General features: G+C 39.3%; 1 long non-coding RNA gene across 1 annotated transcript; it reads left to right on the forward strand.

Moving 5' to 3' along the window:
• Positions 1–9638: 9638 nt before the first annotated feature.
• On the forward strand, positions 9639–14594 carry LOC143660059 (uncharacterized). The gene is made up of 4 exons (XR_013163827.1): positions 9639–9771; positions 10110–10207; positions 13602–13735; positions 14492–14594. It is a non-coding gene; the product is annotated as an uncharacterized LOC143660059 (long non-coding RNA).
• Positions 14595–15545: the final 951 nt, after the last annotated feature.

Consider the following 15545-nt stretch of genomic DNA (forward strand, 5'->3'; position numbering starts at 1 on the left):
AAGTAGAGTGGAATACTAGGAATGCCACAGAATGGTAGCACTGGATGGACTGGGCAGTAGTGTTTGGAGGAAGAAAATGTGCCAAGGCTGGAGCTGCTGACCTTGGAGGTGAAAGGTGAGAGGACAACTCCACCCACAGTGTGGGTCTTACAGGCAGGGTCCAAGCCTGAGGTCTGGCCATCATGGCCAGAGTGGGGCCAGGGGGTGCCCAAGGCAAAGCTGAATGCTGACCCTGAAGCAGCACAGTTGACCTACTTATGGGGACATGCAGGCTCTTGACCTTGGCCCTGGCTGACATGACTGGTCCTACAGGGTAGGGGCTTCAGGGGCCGTGTGGGGCAGAGGCCAGGGAAGGCAGGGTGAGGCGAGGAAAGGATCCTGTGGAGGAAATGTCCTAGGCAGAAGCTGAGAGACAGAAAGGCTTGCTGGGGACCAGGGGGCCTGTCCTGGCTGCCGTCTGCCCTCCCTGTGCCTTCACATACCCCTCCCTGGGCTGTTGGCCTCTTTTGTCTGCATAAGTGTTATTTCTGCAAACATAATAAACCCCTGTGCCTTCCAAGCACACACTTGCTCCCCAGAACCATGCAGCTAAAATGAGTACTTAATGGGGCTAATGAGTTACCCATTTGTTCTGAGCCAGAGAGCATGAGGAACCACCAGGAGCAGGCACTGAGGCTCCTGATTAGGGGCAGGTCCGACCAGCCCCATGGCTGTGAACTCAAGGAATGCCTGAGCAGGGCTCCCTCTCTCTCTCCACAGGGGCAAAGCTCTGCCAGTTTCCAGAGTCCCTGGCTTCTATGTTGCCCTCAGGCCTTGCTGACCCCTATGGAGACTTCAATGGGAAAGCCTTGGGCTGAGGTCAGGGGATCTGATGCCCTGAGTGACCTCCCTTCAGACACTCTATCAACACAAAGTTAGTGGCATCAGCTGGTCATGTGTCAGGCCCTGAGTGGACAGGGCAGGGAAGCAGAGAGAAGTCAGAACCCTGGGCCTCCCACTCAGCCATTTGTGTACAGGGTCACCCTGGGCAATCCTAGTAACCTCCCTGAAACTCAATTTCCTCAATTGCAAAATGGGCATAATAATGCCCATCTCAAAGGGTTGCTGAGAGAGAATGATGCAGTTAAATCTCCTAATGTGGAGCTAGGCATTGAATAAATGTTCAATAAATGGTCACTGTTGTTTCTATGAGCATCAAGGCTCAGGCTGTGGCAGCCTTGAAAGCTCAGTCCAGCCCAGCCCAGCTCAGCCCAATCCACCCAGCCAAGCCCAGTCTAGTTCAGTCCAGTCCAGCTCAAGTTCAGCCCATCTAATCTAGCTCAGCCCAGCCAGCTCAGCCTAGCCCAGCCTAGTCCTGACCAGCCTAACCAAGCCCAGTCCAGTCCAGTCACAGCACTGCCCCGTCCCACCCTATCCTTATACTACCCTAAAAAATAAATTGAATTTAAGTATTCTGCTTAAAAATCTCTTTAATCAAATCCAACGGTTCACTAAATATACTTTCTATTTCCACATTTCTGCAGGCTACCATGTTGCCTAATTTTCTGCCAATACAACTTCCAACTGCCACACAGTCCCCAACTACATATTTTATTTGGGCAACATTTCACTTCCAGGTACAAATTCCATTCTGGTTGATATTAATGTGTAAAAAACTACCCTAAATCTTAAGTAACTCCAATCATTTGATTACATTTCATGATTTTGTGGAAACTGGCTGGCTGATTCTTCTGTTCCTCATGCTGTAAATAAAGTTCTTTTAATGGTACTCAACTGACAGATGGGCAGATCTGGAAAGTCTAAGAAGCCTTCACTCTCATGTCTGACACATTGGCAGGGATGGCTGGAAGGTTGGACTTGGCTGGGACTGCGACCTCTCCAGCATTGTACTCTTAGGTTAGTTGGACTTCCTACATAGGGACTCAGGGATCCTAGAGAGAATGTTCCAAGGAAACCAGGTAGAAGAGTAAAACTTATTCCTGATAGCTTTTGAATGCCACTTCCACCATATTATATTGGTCAAACTAGACAGTAAGTCCAGCCCATATTCAAGGAGAAAAGATCTAGATTCCACTTCTTAATGGGAGAAGCAGAGGTGAATATGCAGCCACCTTTAATCTACAACATGGAATTTGGCCAGAGAAGCTGAAAGACCAGAAAAGGGTGCCAGAAGGCAGCAGTAAATTTCAACAGCCTCATCAGAGACGACAAGTGCTCTCCACCACCCCTATGGGAAAATGAAGCAAGTATGATGGATATTTGGGCTGTTTCCACTTTTGGCTATTATGAATAATGCTACTACAAACATTCATATACAAGGTTTTGCATGAACATATGCTTTCAATTTGCTTGGGTATATAGCTAGAAGTGGAATTGTTGGGTTATATGACAACTCTATGTTTAACTCTTGAGGAAATGCCAAACCATCTTCCATAGTGAATGCTCCATTTTACAAGGTAGGAAGGTCCTAATTTCTCCACATCTTCACCGACATTTGTTATTGTCTATTATTATTATTATTGTCATCCTACTTGCATCAAGTGGTATCACAGTGTGGTTTTGATTTGCATCTCCATAATGACTAAAGATGTTGAAATATCTTTTCATGTGTTGATTGACCATTTATATATCTTCTTTGGGGAAATGTCTATTAAAATCTTTGCCTGTTTTTAAATGGAGTTATTTCTCTTTTCATTGCTGAGTTGTAAGAGTTCTTTATATATTCTGTATACTAGACATTATCAGATACATGATTTGGAAATGTTATGTCTCATTCTGTAGGTTGCCTTTTTACTTTCTTGATAAGTGTTCTTTCACAAAAAAAAGTTTTTCATTTTGATGAACTCCAGGTTATCTATGTTCTCTTTTGTTGCTTTTGTTTTCGGTGTCATATTTATTAAACTGTTGCCTAATTCAAGGTCATGAAAATGTATACCCATATTTCCTTCTAAGAGTTTTATAATTTCAGCTCTTACATTTAGATATTTCACCTATTTTGAGTTATTTTTGCATATGGTGTGAGGCAGGGGATTCAAATTCATGTTTTATGTGTATATCCAGTCATCCCATCACTATTTGTTGAAAATTATTCTTTGTCCAATGTCAAGAATCAATTGATAATAGATATATGGGTTTATTTCTGGACTCTCAATTCTATTCCATTGAGGAATATGTCTATCCTTATGCCAGTATTCTATTGCTTTGATTATTGTAGCTTTGTAGTCAGTTTTAAAATCAGGACGTGGAATACTCCAACTTTAATATTATTTCTCAAGATTGTTTTGGTTTTTCAGAGTCCTTTGCAATTCCATATGAGTTTTAGGATCAATTTGTTCATTTCTGCAGAGAAAGATACCTGGGGATTTTGATAGAAATTGCATTGAATTTGTAGATCAATTTGAGAAGTATTTCTGTCTTAAAAATATTAAGCCTTCTAATCAATGAGCATAATGTCATTCCACTTATTTTTTTAAAATTATCTGTAACTTCTTTCAATGATGTTTTATTGTTTTCAGTGTACAAGTCTTGTACTTTTTTTTTTTTTTAACATGGGCAGGCATCAGGAATTGAATCCAGGTCTCCAGCAGGCGAGAACTCTGCTACTGAGCCACTGTTGCCCATCCCTTGCACTTCTTTTGATAACTTTGTTCCTAAGTATTTTATTCATTTTGATGTTGTTATCAATGGAATTCTTTTTAAAATTTCATTCTCAGATTGTTCATTGCAAGTGTATAGAAATATAACTATTTTTGTATATTTATCTTTTATCTTGCAACTTTTGATGAAATCATTTATTTGCACTTATAGATTTTTGTGGCTGCTTCAGGATTTTCTCTATATAAGATCATGTCATCTGCATATAGGGACAGTTTTATTTCTTAATATCTAATCTGGGTGCTTTTTATTTCTTTCTCTTGCCTAATTGCCCTGGCTAGAATATATCAGAGTGGTAAGATCCCGATCTTAAAAAAGCTTGCCATCTTTCACCATTATAGATGATATCTGCTGTTGGCTTTTCATAGATGCCTTTTATCAGGTGGGGACATTACTACTTGTTTTAGTTTGTAAGCTGCTGGAAGGCAATATATTATAAATGGAATGGCTTTAAAAATGGTATTTATTAAGTTGCAAGTTTACAATTCTAAGGCTGTGAAAATGTCCAAATTAAGGTATTCAGGGAAAGATACCTGACACCAATGAAAGGGCCAATGAAGTTTGGGTTATCTCTCTCAGTTGGGAGGGCACATGATGATGTCTGTTAGTTTTCTCTCCTCATTTCATAAGGCTTCCCTGGGGGCATTTTTCTTCTGCATCTCCAAAAGTCTCTGATTGTGTGTGCTTTGTTGGTTCTGGTGTTTCTGTAGATTTTTCCAAAATGGCTCCCTCTTAAAGGGGTCCAGCAAGCAACCCCACCTTGAATGGGTGGAGACACATCTCCATGGAAACCATCTAATCAAAAGTTACCACCCACAATTGGGTGGGTCATATCTCCATGGAACAATAAAAATGATTCCACCAGCAATGCTGAGTGAGGATTAAAGAGCATAGCTTTTCTGGAGTACATGACAGTTTCAAACTGGCACACTTCTATTAATAGTTTGCTAAATGTTTTTATCATGAAGGGTTGTTGAGTTTTGTCAAACATTTTTTCTGCATTTATTGAGATGATCATGTGTTTTTTTTCCTTCATTTTATGAATATGGTGTATATCATTGATTGATTTTTGTATGCAAAACCACCCCTGCATTCCTGGGATAAATCCCACTCATTATGGTTTATAATCCTTTTAACATGTTGCTGAATTCTCATCTGTTTATATTTAATGGAGGATTTTTGCATCTATATTCACAAGGGATATTGGTCTGTAATTTTCTTTTCTTGTGGTGTCTTTATTTGCTTTGGCATCCACATAATACTGGCCTCCTAGAATCTGTTAGAAAGTGTCCCCTCCTCTTTTATTTTGTGGAAGAGTTTGAGAAGGATTGGTGTTAATTTTTCTTAAAATATTTGGTTCAATTCACCAGTGAAGCCATCTCTACCTGGGCTTTCCTTTGTTTGCAAGTTTTTTTCTTTTTAATTAAAGATCCAATCTCTTGACATGTTATAGATCAATTCAGATTTTCTATTTCTTCTTGAGTCAGTTTTGTAGTTTGTGTATTTTTATAAATTTGTCTATCTTATCAAGGTCTCCTAATTTGCTGGAATGTAATTATACCATAGTATTCTCTTATAATACTTTTTATTTATGTAAAATCTAATAGTAATGTCACCATTTTCATTCTGATTTTATTAGTTTGGATCTCTCTTTCTTTTTTCTTGGTTAGTCTAGGTAAAAGTTTCCCAATTTTGTTCATCTTTTCAAATAGCCAACTTGTTATTTCTCTGCTTTTCTGCATAGTTTTCTATTCTGTTTCATTTATCTTTATTAAATCCTTTCTTCCACTTGCTTTGGGCTAGTTAGCTCTTCTTTTTCTGATTTCATGATGTGGAAGGATATATTATTTATTTGGGATGTCTTTTTAAATAGAGTTTTTGTAGCTATAAACTTTGTTCTGAACATTGCTTTTGCTGCATCCCATAAGTTTTGGTATGTTATGTTTTCATTCTCATTAATCTCAGAGTATTTTCTAATATCTCTTTTGATTTCCTCTTTGACCCATTTGTTATTTGGGTGTGTGTGCTTTAATTAACATATATTTTTAATTTTCCAGCTTTCCTTCTGTTATTGATATCTAGCTTCATTCCACTTTGTTTGCAAGTTTTTAGTTGGAGAGCACGCTTTGTATGATTTTAATCTTTTCAAATTCATTGAGACTTGCTTTCTGGCCTAAAATATGGTCTGTCCTGGAGAATGTTCCATGTGCATTTGAGAAAAATGTGGGTTTGCTGTTGTTAAGTGGAGTGTTCTATATGTCCATTAGGTGTAATTGATTTATAGTGTTGTACTTCTGTGTAGATGTTCTATCAGTTATTGAAAATGGTGTATTGAAATCTCCAACTGTTATTGTCTGTCTATTTCTCCCTTCAATTCTGTCAATATTTGCTTCATGTATTCGGGGTTTTGTTTTTAGGTATGTGCATGTTTATAGTTGCTGTATCTTCTTGATTATTGACTTTTTTTTTAACATTTTATAATGTCCTTGTTATCTCTCATAACACTTTTTGTCTTAAAGTTCAATTTTCCTGCTTTCAGTCTAGCCACTCCAGCTTCCCTTTGGTTACTGTTTTCATGGAGTAGCTTTTTCCATCCTTTTAATTTCAACCTATTTGTGTATTTGAACCTAAAATGAGCCTCTTGTGGACTGAATATAGTTGGACCATGTATTTTTTTTCTCTGTTCTGCCAATCTCTGCTTTGAGTTGAGATTTCAGTCCATTTACATATAATGTAATTACTGAAAAGGAAGAATTTCTGCCACTTTGCTATTTGTTTTCTTTGTCATATAGTTCCTAATTTCCTCCATTGCTGCTTTATTTTGTGTTAACTAGATATTCACTAGTGTACCATTTTAATTACTTTGTCATTTCTTGTTTTTAGTTATTTTCATAGTGGTTCACTTTGGAGACTACAACTAAATCTTAATTTATAGCAGTCTAGCTTGGATCAATATCTCTTAATTTCAATAGTCTACAAAAATTTTGTTTCTATATGGCTCTGCCTCTCCCCTTAAGTTGTTATTGTCACAAATTACATCTTTATACATTGTGTGCCCATCAACATAGATTTATAATTAGTATTTGTGTAATTGTCTTTTTTTTTTTTTTTTTTTTTTTTTTTTTTTTTTAAAGGAAAGACAGAGAGAAGGAAGGAAGGATAGAAGGAAGGAAGGAAGGAAGAAAGGGAAACATCTTTAAACATTTTCTTGTTTTATTGTATTCTGTTTCTCCGTATTTGTTACATGGGCTGGGGCCGGGAATCGAACCGAGGTCCTCCGGCATAGCAGGCAAGCACTTTGCCCGCTGAGCCACCGCGGCCCACCCTGTAATTGTCTTTTAAGTCAGGAAAAAAAGACGGATTACAAGCAAAAAAATACATTAATACTGACTTTTATGTTTACCTATGTAGTTACCTTTACTGATGTTATTTATTTCTTTATGTGAATTCAAGTGACTGTCTAGTCTTGTAGGAATGGTCAATTAGTAATGAACTCTGTAAGTTTTTTGTTATTTGAGAATAACTTAATTTCTCGTTCATTTTTGAAGGATAGATTTACCAGATACAGAATGCTTAGTTGACAGGTTTTTTTCTTTCAGGGCTTTGAATATGTCATCCTTCTGGCCTTCGTCATTTCTAATGAGAAACTGGTTGCTAATCTTACTGAAGATCCCTGGGCATGGTGAGTTGCGACTGTTTTCTGCTTTCCAGATTCTCTTTGTCCATCTTTTGACAGTCTGACTATAATGTGCCTTGGTGCAGATCTCTTCAAGTTTATCCTATTTATTTGTTGAGCTTCTTGGATGTATAGATTAATGTGTACTTTTTTTTTTTTTTTATAAATTTGGGATGTTTCCAGACATTATTTCTTCCAGTAGTCTTTCTGCCCCCTTCTCTCTCTCCTCTCCTTCTAGGGTTCCCTTTATTTATGTGTGCCAGAGGTTTCTTAGGCTTAATTTGTTTTTCTTCATTCTCTAAATCTTTCTATTCCCCAGACTGAATAATCTCAATTGACCTATCTTCAAGTTTGTTGATTCTTCTGTCTGCTCAAATCTTCTATTGAGTCACTCTAGCAAATTTTTCATTTCAGTTAGTGAATTTTATAACTCCAGAACTTCTTTTTGGTTCCTTTTTATAATATCTCTTTATCTACATTCTCAGTTTGGTGAGATATTGCTCTCCCCATGAGCATGTTTTCCTTTAGCTCTTCAAAAGTATTTTATATAGCTGATTTAAAGTCCTTGCTAGTATGCCCAATGTCTGGGCTTCCTCAGGGACAATTTCTATTAATTGCTATTTTTTCTGTGTATTGTCCATACTTTTTAATCCTTTGCACGCATTGTCCTTTGCTTCTTTGGCTCCAGATAACTATCCTTCCTCCAGTTCTTCAGCATACGATGCTTCCTCCCTCCTCAGAGCCTTTGAACATGCTGCTCCCTCGGCTGGAATGACATACCCCACTCTTGTCACTTAATTAATGATTCCTCATCCCTCAGGGCCTCTATCACATTAAAACTTACTTATTTGTGGTGGATGTGACTATCAGTTCAAAAACTGAGGTGTACAGTGAACAAAGCTGTCTTTATGTTTCTGTGTCTCAGTATTGTTGCTGACCCTGAGCTCCGACTCCATGGGCCTTGAGGGGGATGACTTTTATTTTTCTATGATTTCGGCTCCCAACCTCCCCTGCTTCTGGGTCACAGGTGGAGTGTGGGAAATTTCACCTCACCCCACACAGTTGCCTCCCTCCTGAATTCCTCTGGCCTTCTCCACCATCAGTGTAGCCCAGTACCTTCCATTTGGGGAAGAACTCTGTCCCTCTTTCTTCTTTCCTCCCCTCAGCATGGGAATCCCTTCTCATCTGAGAACACTGACTTCCCCTTCATATTTCTGGCCAAGGCTGTTTTTCTACTCTTCATTTCTATACCTGGAAATTAAAGCCAACTGAAGTTGGATGCTCTTCGTGACTGAGGTGAGGTCATGGCCCTCTGGGTGAGCCTAACTGACACAGGTTCCCTAATTCCATTAGCCTTCTCTTGTAGGTGTGAGGTTTTTAAACTGATGCATTGGACTGAGGTGGGGCAGAGGGCAGACAAGGTCAAAGGGCTTGAGGGGTGGCTTGTTCTGCTGCTTGTTCTGGGAGATCCCGTCTGGTGGTCCACAGTCATCCTTAGGCTGGGCGGATGGAAGGGAGAGGAATTCTGGGCAGGGGTATTTGATGCTTGGCATCTTCTGATATGACCATATCAATGCTGTTTGAGACAAAGAGAGAATCAATGAGTGAATTAATTAACCCTTGTGTCCCAGGCTACTTTGGGGTGCTGTACCAATAGCTGAGGGGTGACCTTTGTGAGGTATTACAAACATCTGTGTTGACAGGGGCAGCACATGGGTTTCACAGGGGTGGGCTAGCAACAGTAACCAGGATTGAATCTGGCTTTGGGGAGTCCAGGACATAGGGTACATAGGGCTGGGTGGGTGGTGACTTGGAGATCAGTGTAGAAACAGCACCTCCTGCAAGCCTGGCAGCTGGGGGCTTGGAACCTTCATGCATGGGGTGATCATGGAAACATGACTTTCTTTCATGGCCACAGGCTGGGGAGGGTCAAGGACATTTAAGTTCCACTTAGAAAAAGAAGAAGAAGGAGGAGGAAAAAGAAAAAAGTAATCAAAGAGAGAAGGAGACAGGGAAGGTGGAGGAGGAGATGGACAAAGACTAAGAGAGAAGGGCAGAGAGTTAGAGGAGAGAAAAAGAGAGAGGGAAAAGCAGTTAGCAAAGGATCCAAGTTGGAAGTGAAAGGCATCTGGCAACCTTGCATTGCCTATGAAATGATATTAACATTTTATTATTGTAAGGTGAGCTTTTTAAGACGGAATTTTAAATGTTACCCTGCTGTTCAGGAACACAAAAACCTTTAATTTTATGCAAATGAACAGCAAGGAGCTGAGCGCTTAATGTAAACGAACACTTTCTTTGTAGGAGAGGTTGGAAGAGAGAAAAAAATTCCCCAGGATTCTTTAATTGCTGTCTGAAATTATGTAAATCCCAGTGCCAGGCAGAACACAATTACCCCGCGGCCCTCCCTGCCAGCGCTGCTAATGTCTAACAAAATATCGGTGGGTGACATTTAGACGAGGTAATGCAAATGAGAATTAATTTTTTTCCAAGACAAAGGGCAGCTGAAAGATCACCTCATTCATATATGGGAGCAGGGAAAGCTTGTGAAGGCTGGGGGTGGGGGGTGGGGGCGGGCAGCCCAGGGCATGGGTCCCCTGACTTGGGCTCATCCCCTGGAATTTGGGGAGCCTTAGATGACTAACCCTCCCAAGCAGTTCTTGATAGAATTTGTGTTACCAAATGTAAATAGCCATAAAAAAATTCTACACCTGGGAGTGACCCATTCTCAGCTACAAGGCACTTTTGCAAACTTGCTCTTGTTTCATGCTCCCGGCAGCCCTGCACAGTGCTCACGTGAACCTGTTATATAGAGGGAGAAATCAAGGTTCAGAGGAGTCTGGTGACCCAGCCAAAGGCACACAGCTAAGTCGGATGGTAAGAACTGTTGTCAACTATTGAGGGAGGTTACTGGTTTTGTGATTTCCCCCCCTCTTTCTCTCTTTTCTTTCCCTTTCTTTGTCTCTTTTCTTTCCCTTTCTTTCTCTTTCCTTTTTTCCCTCCCTCCCTCCTTCCCCTCCTTCCTCCTTTCCTTCTATCCTTCTTTCTTTCCTTCTTTGGCCTTTCCACGTAAGATATTTTTCATTTAAAAAATGTTTTTAGTTAAGAAGGCTTGCATTCAATTTTTTTTTTTTTTTTTAGCATTCAAATTTTGAGTGCCGGGCGGTGTGAGTGTGGCTCACTGGCAGAGTTCCCGCCTGCCATGCCAGAGAGCCGGGTTCAATTCCCAGTGCCTGCCCACGAAAAAAAAAAAAAAAATGAGTGCCAAGCACTCATAAAAATTGCAGTTACACAGCCAAGTTCTCTTTTCCCGGTGAAACTGTAAACTCCATGGGGCAGGGGCGGGGGCTGTTGTGGTTGTCTCTACAGTCCCAGCATCTAGAACACATCCTGGTACTACCTTTGCTTGGTAAATGTGTAATAAATTAATGATATGAAAAGAGATTGTGTGCTAGTCAAGACGATCGTAAGGGCTTATGCATATAAAAATGTGAAACAAGGAGTACTAATGATTCCCTTTACAATTACTCCTGGAATTCTAGAAATGTGTTTAGCAATTGGAGGGGTAGGGGGAACGTTTTGGAGAGGAGAGACCAGGTTAACAGATCACTTTCCCACTAACTTAGTCTCAGTGCCAACACACTTACATCTTGTCCTATCCTTGCACAGATTATTGTAACTTAGTCCTGTCAACTCCTGATTGTATATTTTCATCTTTTCTGCTCACTTTTTAATCTGGAGACAATCCTTTTAGTCACTCAGAAAGACACTTCAGACGAGGCAAATTTGGAGACAAGCAAAGCTACATTAACAACAAAACAAAATGAAGCAATAGTTTATAATGTGCTAATGTTCTTTTTTATCATCCACCTTAAAATTATTATCTGTATCTATAGCTCTTAAAGGATGATCAGATATTTAATTTTTTTCTTCTTTAAAAATAACCTGTGTAGGATGATGCGACGGTGGTTCAGTGGCAGAATTCTTGCCTGCCATGCCGGAGACCCGGGTTCGATTCCCGGTGCCTGCCCATGCCAAAAAAATAAAAAATAAAAATAAAATAACCTGTGTAGATCAACAACCACAGGAGAAATTGAAAAATCTGTCTCATTTTCCACTCCAAAAAGCTTGATACCCAGACACAGTTTCCAAAGCTGAGTTCATTCAAACCTGCTAAGATGGATAATATTAGTGTTTTTAAACTCTTCTAGATGAAAAGAAAGAAGAAGAACTTTCTATTTCTTATTTTATTTTGTTTTATTTTATTCTTACCAAAGCCTGTATAATACTTATTAATGCCCATGTTGGAAAAAGAAACCTGAGTATGTCACGTGGAGGGACTCTCACAAGGGAATTGGTTGCCCATGTGATAAAAGAACTGAGAAGCCAAACAGAGGCTAATGAGGTAAACCAGACACTGGCCACAGCGAGAAGCAGTCGCCACTGGAAAGACAAAGGGAGGGGATGTGTTACTGGAGGCCAAAGGCAGGGGTCACAACGAGGGGGCTAGAACCAAGTGGGCACTCCTGTCCAACTCAAGCCAGGGAAAATAGGCAGCTCATGATGGAGAAACACCCGAGGGAGAGACTGAAGAGAGGAGCTCCGCAGGCTTTTCTCTTGCAGCCTTCCCCCCTTCTGCCAGCATCTCCCATGGGGCAGCCACTGACGCAGGCTGGGAACTGCTCCCTGAAGGGGTGCGTTCTCTCCAGAAGCTCCTTCCACCCCACCTTCCTGACTCAGAGCCGAGCAGAGGAAAGGTGAGGATTGGATTTAAGATGGAATAGACAAAAAATTAAACCTGCTGAAACAGACCTTTGAAATAAAACTGTGTAAAGATCATCAAAGTAACGCCGATGGGGTACTCTCAGGCTGGCAAGAACTGAACCCAATGATCAATCTTAACATTACAAAGGAGAGAGAAACATTCATTTGGGGACCGCTGCTGGAAGCACACACCACCACCTGTGAAGTTTCCTTGCTAAAATTGTGAGCCTGAAATTGATCAAGTTTCTAGAGCTAACTAAAACTATTAGAAAATAAAGGGGAAAGCGAAACATGGTAAATGACCCCACGGGACACAATCAACAAAATCTAGAATACGGAATACTCTACAGGGCAAATGACAAGTTTCTTCAACAAATAAATTATTGAAAACATGTGGGCGTCTTAAAGTTTAAAGAAACTTAAGGGACCTATTAACCAAATGCAATGCATGAACTTGTTTCAGTCTCGATTGAAATAAACCAACCGTGAAGAAATATTTATGAGACAATATAGAAACTTGAATACTAACTGAACCTTTGATAATATCAGAAATTATTATTCTTAGGTGTCATGGTGGTATCGTGGTAACTTTTTTTCAAGAGTCCTTTGCTTTTGGAGATATAAATGGAAAGTTGAGATACAAATAGGAATGATGGCCAAAGAAAATGGTGAGCATATGGGTACATATAAACAAGATTTATTGTACAGAACAATAAAATCAAATTTGGAGAAGGTTACAAAAAGTTAGAAGATAATACTATATAACAATAATATGTAACTCAGGAGAGTTCATATGAGTTAAAGTATTTTAAGGTCTTTGTACTGTTTGGGAAAAGGGCAAACATATTGATTAATTTCAAACTTTGCTAAGCAAACTATGCATGTTGATTTTTACAGAGTCATGAGAAAATAAATTGGTGTTCACTTTAAGTCTTTAAGATTTGGGTTGGTCTGTTGCCCAACAATAGATAATTGAAACACTTGCCCTACTGGATAATAAAATGCATTTTAAAGCTAACGTATTAAAGCATTTTGGTACTGGCACATATAGACTAATGGAACAGACTAGAGTCTCAAAATAGATCTAAATAGTCCAAAAAAAAGGGATATTCAGCAAATGGTGTGGAGCCAATTAGCTAGTCATTTTGAAAAAATAAAGCTGAAACTGTTCACTTTCCAGTTCCGTCAGGTAGTTGGGCTTTTTTTGTACTTTGTCCAAAATCTATTGTTATTATCTGTGTATGGGTAAGTGCAGTTAGAGAAAAACTCTCGAGGGCTTTACTTTTACCATGTATCATTCATAATGAATGAAAACTATGAGAGTAAAACCATTAAAGTGCTAGTTTAAACATAGTTATGTGGTGGAGATAATAAGTTCAGACCAAATATCATGTGTTCCTCTACATTTTCCAGGCTACTCCGCAGTGAACTTAAAGCCGGCTAATGCTTCCTGCAGGAAACACCGCTAGTTGTTTACCTGATGTCTCCCTTCCCCTTTTCTTCCCAGTGGAAAATTGATTTTGAGGAGTAGCAATATACCTGCGAGGGACTAACTGACAAAAGTGCACGAAGTGTGAGGCAATCAGAAAAAGAAGGTTATACGAAAGAAAAGAAAATAGAGGAAAATGAACTAATTAAAAGGTATTTGTGAGGGGGAGGGGAGTGTGAAATGACATATGCCAAAAATATGTTGTTTTCCTGTTGTTAAACTTGTGATTTTTGTTTTCATCTTCATATTGCTATGCAGTTTCCACGTTTTCTACAGTACGAATTACTTTTTTACTAGAAAAATAAATGATGTGGATGTCTGGAATTGTCATCAAGTTATTCAAAGTACCACATTGTTTCATCTATTTTTATATGAATAATCGGCTCAGGTCCTTTGCCAATGTTTTTTAAATTGGGGTCTTAATTTTTCCCTCATTGATATATATCACAATGGATAGTAAGGATAGTAACCCTTTCTTTTTCTTCTCTTAGTTTGTTGCCTGTCTTTTAAACTTGACAATGGCATTTTTAACTTACAGATTTAAAATTATTTTAATCTAGTGAAATTTATCGGTATTTTCCTGTGACTATTTAATCTTTTGCTTATGTACCTTCCCCTGTCGATGAAGTGAAATATGCTCTTTATTTGCATATGTATTTTTCTGATTTTCATATTTCACTTTTAATTATCTTACCTTTATGGACACTATTGCTATGTGATATAAGATAAAAATTTAATTTAGAAAACATCTAGCCTGAGTAAAAAATATGGATAAAAAGTAAACAAATAATAGGGGGAATCAAGGTTAAAATAAATTGGGTAGATGGAAATACTAGTGGTCAATGCGAGGGAGGGGTGAGGGGTATGGTATGTATGAGTTTTTTCTTTTTTTCTTTCTTTTTCTGCAGTGATGCAAATGTTCAGGAAAATGATCATGATGAGTACACTGTGTGATGAGCTTGTGAGTCATTGATTGTACACATGTATGGAATGTTCGTATGTTAAGAATGCTTATATGTTGTTTTACAATAAAAAATATTTTTAAAAACATCTAGCCAATTTGTCTAACCTCATTAGTCAAATAATTAAACTCTTCCACCCTTCTTCCTCATCATGGTTTGGATGCTTTCTGTTGCAGATGTTGCTGCTTGCCTACCCGATACTTACCCTTTTATTATTATTATTTTAAGGAACAGAACCTTAATTTTGTTCAGGAAAGCATTGTGCCCGGCTATTTTTTCTTTTCTTTTCTTTTTTTTTTTTTTTTGTGGGGAGTTGCATGGTGCAGGAATCGAACCCGGGTCTCCTGCATGGCAGGCAAGAATTCTACCATTGAACTACCCTCGCACCGCTCACCCCCCAACTAATTTTTAAAAAGTATTTTTCCCCCAGCCTCCTTTACAGCTAGGGGTGTCAGTGTGACTCAGCATAGTCAACGCTATATTAGTGGGTGTCTGCTGGCAACTTCTGGGGGCGTTTTGCTTCTAGATAGAGACACTGCTCTTTCTGCTTCCTTCTTCCCTTCTTCTGTCTGCATATAATGTGGACGGGATGTCTTCATGAAGCAGCTATTTTTGCAACCCCACGAAGAAAGACACAGCATCCAGGGTGGAGGAGGCAGTGAGAAGGAGCCCTGCTCTTGAAACAGCCACCCCGACCTTGAACTTCCCACTCCTGGCCACCCTGTTTCAGAGGAGAAGCAATGCCTTCATGTCGCAGTTAAACACCAGCAGTCAGGTTTCTGTTATATGCAAGCAAATGCAACTTATCCTAAGTTCTTTAACTGATGTCCACTTTCAAGCTATTCGTCATATCCCGTTGTTGTGCTATCTTAATTATTGTACTATCATAATAAGTTTTAATATTGGGCAGGGTTAGTGCCCCATCATTGTCTCATCTTTCAAAATATCTTAGTTACACCCACAGAGTTCCTCTTCCTGATGAACTCTAGAATTACTTTGT

Source organism: Tamandua tetradactyla, chromosome 2 (assembly GCF_023851605.1).
Source record: "Tamandua tetradactyla isolate mTamTet1 chromosome 2, mTamTet1.pri, whole genome shotgun sequence".
Taxonomy (NCBI): domain Eukaryota; kingdom Metazoa; phylum Chordata; class Mammalia; order Pilosa; family Myrmecophagidae; genus Tamandua; species Tamandua tetradactyla.